Source organism: Cynocephalus volans, chromosome 16, assembly GCF_027409185.1.
Source record: "Cynocephalus volans isolate mCynVol1 chromosome 16, mCynVol1.pri, whole genome shotgun sequence".
Classification (NCBI taxonomy): Eukaryota; Metazoa; Chordata; class Mammalia; order Dermoptera; family Cynocephalidae; genus Cynocephalus; species Cynocephalus volans.
The window spans coordinates 11,730,330-11,738,218 of NC_084475.1; the positions used below are offsets into that span (position 1 = coordinate 11,730,330).

Genomic DNA, 7,889 nt, shown 5'->3' on the forward strand with positions numbered 1-7,889 from the left:
TAAACACTTTGTAATACTTAAACTAGGTATATTTTGATTTTATAATAATTTAATGATGATTATTAACAATTATTACTGTGATGTCTGCCAATGATGATTTTGTATTTCTCTTATCGTTTTTATATTTATTAATTGGAATTCTTCTGTAAAGAAGAGCTGTTTCTTATCCCCATTTATTATTTATTTATGCATTTATTGATAACAGTATGGGCTCATGGATACTAGGGTACTCTTAAAAGTTTGTGGAAAAACAGAATTGAAAGACAATACAAATCTTTCCATGAACTTTTTGAAGTACCCCTGTATTTATTTTATTCTATGGGTTATAATCTACAATAATTATTATTTATTTCTTTTGTTGCCAAATTGTTCTAGCTTTGATTACTGGTATCTCCTTCATATTTGCTCCTGGTTGCTTCAAATGCTCCCATTCTTTTTCAAGCACTTCTGTATTTTTTTGCACCACAAAATATTCTTCATTCATCTTATATTTTACCTTGCCTCAACCCTGGAATGTTTTTCAAAAAGATGTGGCTTCTTTTACTGGAGAATGGCATTTAAATACCAATATCTTGGTGCTAGAAGTGTTTATTACTCCTGAGTTGTCACTATTCCTTGGTCCTCTATGCGGACAGAGCCACAAAGTACGTGCTAACTCGTATGTAAATCTAATTCATGTATATGCTAACTCATGTCTGTCCCCTTCTTTTGTATGTGAAGAATTACATCCTATAGGCAATCTTTTACTAAAAGCAATGGCAATTTTCTCACTTACATTCATCTAGCTATTTTAAGCTATGAGAATATGTTATTTGGGAATGTATTTATTGGGGATTAAATCAAGATATTTTAATATTCAGTGTAAAAACATAGCTAACTAATGTACATGTTTGTTTTTTGACTTAGACACTTGGAAAAACATCTGCTCCACTTCTAACTAAAGGAATGAGGTCTCTTATTTGGGCATCTTATTGGGAGATTCTGCCTTGGTACTTACCGAACAGGAAAAGCTGAGCCTTTCTAGCTCTTATTAAAAAGAAAAAAGAAAAAAAAAATCACCAAGCAAATAGCTAGTATTCCAATTAGTGGAGGGTAATTTTGAAAAATATATTAAGGGCTTGCTCTTTAATCCAGTATTTATTTTATCACTATTTGTAATGGTGAAAACTTGAAACAAATTAAATGTCAAACAATGATACTTACTCAAACATGTTATAGTACATGAATAAGATTAGCTAAAATGCAACCAGTAAACCATTATGTTCTCAAAAAGTATTTATAGCGCTCACTTCAGGAGCATATATGCTAAAATTGGAAAAATATAGAGAAGATTAACATGACCTCTGTGCAAGAATGACGTGAAAATTCATGAAGTGTTCCATATCAAAGACAAAAATTTGGTGATTTTTCTGAAGTTACATTAATTTAGGTTCATTTGGGCCTATGCATCTGCATGGAAGTGCCTAAGAATCTAAAAAATGCATTGCAATACATAAGAATCAAAGACATGTCTATTTACAGTTAAACATAGATCTATGTAATATTAGAAATAAGGTTACAAACAGAATTCAGAATCAATGAAATTTTAATATTTTAAATGAGATTATTAGTCATGACATGTAAAATAATCTCCAGTTTGTGTAGGTACACAATCAAATCACTGAAAGTTTTGGGCATTTTGCTTTAGTTGTCACAAAAAAAAAAAAATGCTTATACATCAAAATATTGCTAGTGGTTATCTCCTATCAGAAGATAAGGAAAAACATATATCTACCTTCATTGATTTATTTTTCTTTCACTTATTAATGGTTTCTATGTTGTTTCTATTTAATATACATTTTTTCTTATGTACTTTAAATAAATATATTCAAAATAAAAAGTATTTAATAGAAAATATTATGAAAACATTTTCAGCTAAATGCATAGTGTACAAAGTATTATGGTTTCAACATTTAGATATATGAGTGTACAAAAATGCATATGTACACATATGTGTGCATGCATAATTTTATGCAAATTTGTGAATATGCATATGTGTATATATACATAGAGACCTCTTATAATTGTATCATATATATATGTATAAAATATTAACAAATGGATGATGAGTCCATTTATAATATTTATGTTCTATTTATATTTTTTTCTAGGGATGAGATTTTCTATAAAATATTTTATGAAAATAAATTGATAGTATTTAATATCTGAATTCATTCTATTAAACAGTCATTTTGACCTACAACATATAATAGGCACCAAGATCTGAGTCCCACTCAAAATCAATCTATCTTATATACAGTTTACTTATAGAAGTTTCCTTTTATTTTTAATTGGTGGAAAGTTTTTACATAGTGGATGCTGAATTTTATCAAATAATTCTTCTGTATCTATTCATATATTTACATATTATTTCTTTACACTTTAGTGTGGAAAATTACATTAATTTATTTCTGAGTGTCTTAGCTGGTTCCGATCTAACGAAGCATGACTTTTTCTTAGAGAAACGTCCAATGCAAGTGACTCTTATAATCTGACCAGTTACTATTTTAAGGCTAATTTAAACTTATCATTTCCTGGATGATTAGAAGTGGTATTCAAGTTATTTGAAGTAAACCCAAGGTAGATGTATATTTATAATGCATTGATGATGCTCAAATTAGAGACCTAGAACAGCTTTTTCCAAAGCATGTTCTGAAGATCACTAATTCCACAGGATGCTGAAATTGACTTCCATAGTCAACGAAGTTTAGAATACCAGGTACTATGTATCTGCTACTTAGAGAATCTCAATATATGTTCCCAAATTAAAGATTCTTATAAACTCTGAAGAATCACTTATTCGTCTTATTTAGTCAAGTATTTCACAAATTTATTGGACCGTGGGAACTTTTTCTCATCACTTATTAACAGCTTATGAAGCCATTAACATACTTGGGAAAAGTTTTGTCTATTATAAATGAACATCTTTGAAAATTTCTATCAAGTTAGGATTTATTAATTTGTGATAATCTACAGATTTAGCAAATTTATACTTTCCTTTACAATTTATGTAAAAATACAATTTGTGATTCTGTGAAGAGCACAAAAATATAAGTTGAAAAGACAGCATCGATTGCTCATATCTAAATAATTGTTAAACTTCAGAGTAGACTCAAACATTCCCTTTAACTATCATATTTTTCCAGGAATAAATAATTTATTGATGACTCTTTCAGAATAAGTTAAATTAAAGCACCAAACACACCCTTTCTACAATGGGGAAAAAGAGGTAAATCATGACAAAAAAGTAAAATTTTAAATTTGTGAGTGGCAATTGCATTTTTATACCTGTACCTCAGAAATCTTGATATTAAACTTAACATACCAAAACCTCATTTACCTGAAGTGCCATAATTCTGAATTTTGAATAGTTTAACATGGTAAAGGCATCTGCTGAAATTAACTTTTGCAATATAAGTGAAAGAGAATATTAAAGGCCAATTAAAATGATGGAAGCGACAGTTCAGTGGACGTTAAAATTTCTTTCTTCTTTTGTGACTATTTAATATTCTAATTAAAAATCTCTCTTATCTACTTGCAAAAGCACTTGCAAACTCTACATAACACTGAGTCTGAGTAATCTTTCCCCACGCCAGTCAGTATGCATGAACTGGAAGATGCTTTGCAGATAGATTCTTTTAAAATTGCTTCTTTATTAATTACCATGACACAATGCTTCTTTCATTTCTTTAATATACTTGCTCACTCAGAGTTCTTTCTACATCTTAGAATTCTTTGTCACCTCTTTTCTGAGGTCAGGGAAAATGTACAAGGTATTTTTGAGGCATCTAAGTAATGAAAAGAATTATGATTAAGCAAATCTTGTAGTCATAAAAGTTTTTTTTTCTGTTTTTTTTTTTTCTGTTCCCCTTATATAATAATGGGATAAAAGGAAGGAGGCTAATATTTATTGAGCAGCTAATGTGTATAAACATTATGTTGGGAACTTCATATACCTTGCAAGCCTGACAACGAACCTCCAATCATCTCCATTTTGCATACGAGCAAAAGCCTGGGACGGTCACTCAGCCAATAAGCGGTTGGCTTGGACAGTGTGAAGATTAATTCTAGAAGTCAACTTGGTTAGATGAAGGAATGCTGAGAAACCTGGTAAAGCTATCATTTCAGGCGTGTCCATGAGGGTGTTTCCAGCAGAGATTAGTATGAGAGTCTGAGTGGCCTGGGTGGGAAAGACCCACCCTCAGTGTGGGTGGGAACCATCCAGTCCACTGGGGGTCCAGAGAGAATAAAAGACAGAGGAAAGAGGTGAGGCTCTCTCGATCCACTGGAGCTGGAATACACTCTTCTCTCCTGTCCATGGACATCAGAGCTCGAGATTCTTCAGCTTTTGGGTTCCAGAACTTACACCAAGGACACCATCAGCTTCCTTGGTTTTGAGCCCTTTGGACTTGGACTGAGCCACGCTACTGGCATTCAGTTTATAGATGGCCTATGGTGGGACTTTTCTTCATAGCCACGTGACCTAATTCCCCTAATAAATCCCTCTCATATAATTATAACATATCCTATTGATTCTGTCTCTCTGGAGAACCCTGACGAATACAGATTTTAGTACCAGGAGTGCTTCTAAAGAAACAGAATCTTAAAGATGAATTTCTTCAATTGGTTTCAGGGCGTTAGACCTAAAAATGCTAACAGATTGACTTCTAATAATATGGAGAGCACTGAGTCCTTGTCGTGAACTGTTTAAAGAGATATGCAAGATAAATCCATTTGATGGTCCTGATTCACCGCTTGTAAAAGTGAGTCTGTACGTAATACTTTTGAGTATTTGTGGAAATGTGAGGACTATAATGCCATTGGCTGGTTGCTCGTCACGACACTGGATAAACTGAAGAGAGAAAGGGGGCAGCTCAGTGAAGTGATTTCTCAGCTCAAGCGCCACACAGATGACCTAAAAGTTTCTAGGTGTGCTCTAGGCCAGAATCTTCTCTCCAGTACCAGCAGGGCTGAAATTGCCAAAAAGCAAACACAAGCCTTCATTATAAGATTGGCTGAACTCCAGTGGCAGTTGAATTATCAGCCTCGCAGGGAACCTACTGCTAAAGTGAGAGCATTAGTTGGGAAAGAATGGGATCCTGCAAGTTGGGATGGGGACATGTGGCAAGACCCTGATGAAGCTGGGGACATGGAACCCCTAAATTGCGTTGAGGCTTGTTCACTAGAAGTGAACTCCCAATCCTCATCCCCAGAGACAGTGGCTTTTCTACCTCCACCTGAGGGGATTAATTCTTCATTGCCTAAGGAAACAGTAATGGCTTCCCCGAGTCAGATACTGAGCAAGACAATGCCGATTCTCCTCAGGACCCACCCCCACCTCCTGTCTTTGACCCATAACTAGACTCAAGGCCCAGCAAGCCCCTAAAGGTGAGATACATAGTGTGACTCATGAGCAGGTGCATTACACTCCAAAAGAACTAAATGTATTTTCTGCTTCATACAAGCAGAACCTGGGAGAATATGTATGGGAATGGATATTAAGGCTGTGGGGTAATGGTGGAAGGAACATAAAGTTGGATCGGGCTGAATTTATTGGTATGGACCCACTAAGCAGAGATTCTGCATTTAATGTTGTAGCTCGGGAAGTTAAGGAAGGTGCTAACAGTTTGTTTGGTTGGTTGGCTGAAATATGGATCCAAAGATGGCCCACTATGAGTGATTTAGAGATGCCTGATCTCCCTTAGTTAGCTGTAGATGAAGGGATTCAAAGGCTTAGGGAGCTTGGTATGCTAGAGTGGGCAAAGGATATGAAGATCTTTGTTTCCCATGTGAATGCCCATCAAAAGGTGACCTCAGCAGAGGAGGACTTTAATAATCAGGTGGACAGGATGACCCGTTCTGTGGATACTATTCAGCCTCTTTCTCCAGCCACCCCTGTCATTGCCCAGTGGGCCCCTGAGCAAAGTGGCCATGGTGGCAGGGATTGAGGTTATGCATGGGCTCAGCAACATGGTCTTCTGCTCACCAAGGCCGATCTGGCTATAGCAACTGCTGAGTGCCCAGTCTGCCAGCATCAGAGACCAACACTGAGACCTCAATATGGCACCATACCCTGAGGGGATCAGCCAGCCACCTGGTGGCAGGTTGATTACATTGGACTGCTTCCATCATGGAAGAGGCAGCTTTTTGTCCTTACTGGAATAGACGCTTACTCTGGACATGGATTTGCCTTCCCAGCATGAAATGCCTCTGCCAAAACTACCATCTGTGGACTCATGGAATGCCTTATTCACCATCATGGCATTCCACACAGCATTGTTTCTGACCAAGGAACTCACTGCTCAGCCAAACAAGTGCAGCAGTGGGCTCATGCTCATGGGATTCACTGGTCTTACCATGTTCCCCATCATCCTGAAGCAGCCGGTCTGATAGAACGATGGAATGGCCTTTTGAAGTCACAGTTACAGTGCCAGCTTGGTGACAATACCCTGCAGGGCTGGGTCACAGTTCTCCAGCAGGCTATATATGCTCTAAATCAACACCCAATATATGGTACTGTATCTCCCATAGACAGGATTCATAGGTCCAGGAATCAAGGGGTAGAAATGGAAGTGTCAGCACTAACCATTATCCCTAGGGACCCATTAGCAAAATTTTTGCTTCCTGTCCCCACAACTTTATGCTCTGCTGGTCTAGAGGTCTTGGTTCCAGAGGGAGGAATGCTTCCATCAGTAGACACAATAATGATCACATTGAACTGGAAGTTCAGGCTGCCACCTGGCCACTTCGGGCTCCTCATGCCTGTGAGTCAACAGGCTCAGAAAGGAGTGACTGTGTTTGCTGGGGTGACTGACCCAGACTACCAAGGGCAAGTTGGACTACTACTTCACAATGGAGGTGAAGAAGATTATATCTGGAATACAGGAGATCCCTTAGGACATCTCTTAGTACTACCAAGCCCTGTGATTAAGGTCAATGGAAAATTACAACAACCACATCCAGGCAAGACTACAAATGGCCCAGACTCTTCAGGGGTGAACGTTTGGGTCACTCCACCAGGTAAAGAACCATGACCCACTGAGATGCTCGCTGAAGGCAAAGGGAATACAGAATGGGTAGTAGTAGAAGGTAGTTATAAATACCAGCTTTGACCATGTGACCAGTTGCAGAAATGAGGATTGTAATTGTTCTCCCTGTTAAGAATATGTCTCTATGTATATACACTGTACACATAGTAAACAATTATCTTTGTTTTTGTTCCTCGTTCTCTATCATGTACCATGAGACTTACTGACTTTATACCAGCATTTAAATGTTGTTAACCTTACTTCACAGTATTTGCAATTTTAAGTTATGGGATATTGGGAGAAGGATAAATATCACTTAAGGACTTTACCTTTTTCTTCTTGGAAAGGGATTAATGTGTTTCTGGTTGTATGCAGGATAGTGTATAATGTTAGGCAAAACTATTATGTTATTGTACCACTTGAAAATTAAGTGTGATTTAAGGAGATAGTATGGACACCTAGTTGACAAGGGGTGGACTTGTGAAGGTTCATGATAGATGTGAACTTGGTTAGATGAAGGAATGCTGAGAAACCTGGTAAAGCTATCTTTTCAGGTGTGTACATGAGGGTGTTTCCAGCAGGGATTAGTATGAGAGTCTGAGTGGCCTGGGTGGGAAAGACCCACCCTCAGTGTGGGTGGGAACCATCCAATCTGCTGGGGGTCCAGAGAGAACAAAAGACAGAGGAAAGAGGTGAAGCTCTCTGAATCTGCTGGAGCTGGGATACACTCTTCTCTCCTGTCCATGGACATCAGAGCTCGAGATTCTTCAGCTTTTGGGTTCCAGAACTTACACCAAGGACACCATCAGCTTCCTTGGTTTT

At 37.3% G+C, this 7,889-nt stretch overlaps 1 non-coding gene across 1 annotated transcript; it reads left to right on the forward strand.

Moving 5' to 3' along the window:
- Window positions 1-1,281: 1,281 nt before the first annotated feature.
- On the forward strand, window positions 1,282-1,388 carry LOC134365296 (U6 spliceosomal RNA). The gene has a single exon (XR_010022002.1). It is a non-coding gene; the product is annotated as a U6 spliceosomal RNA (small nuclear RNA).
- Window positions 1,389-7,889: the final 6,501 nt, after the last annotated feature.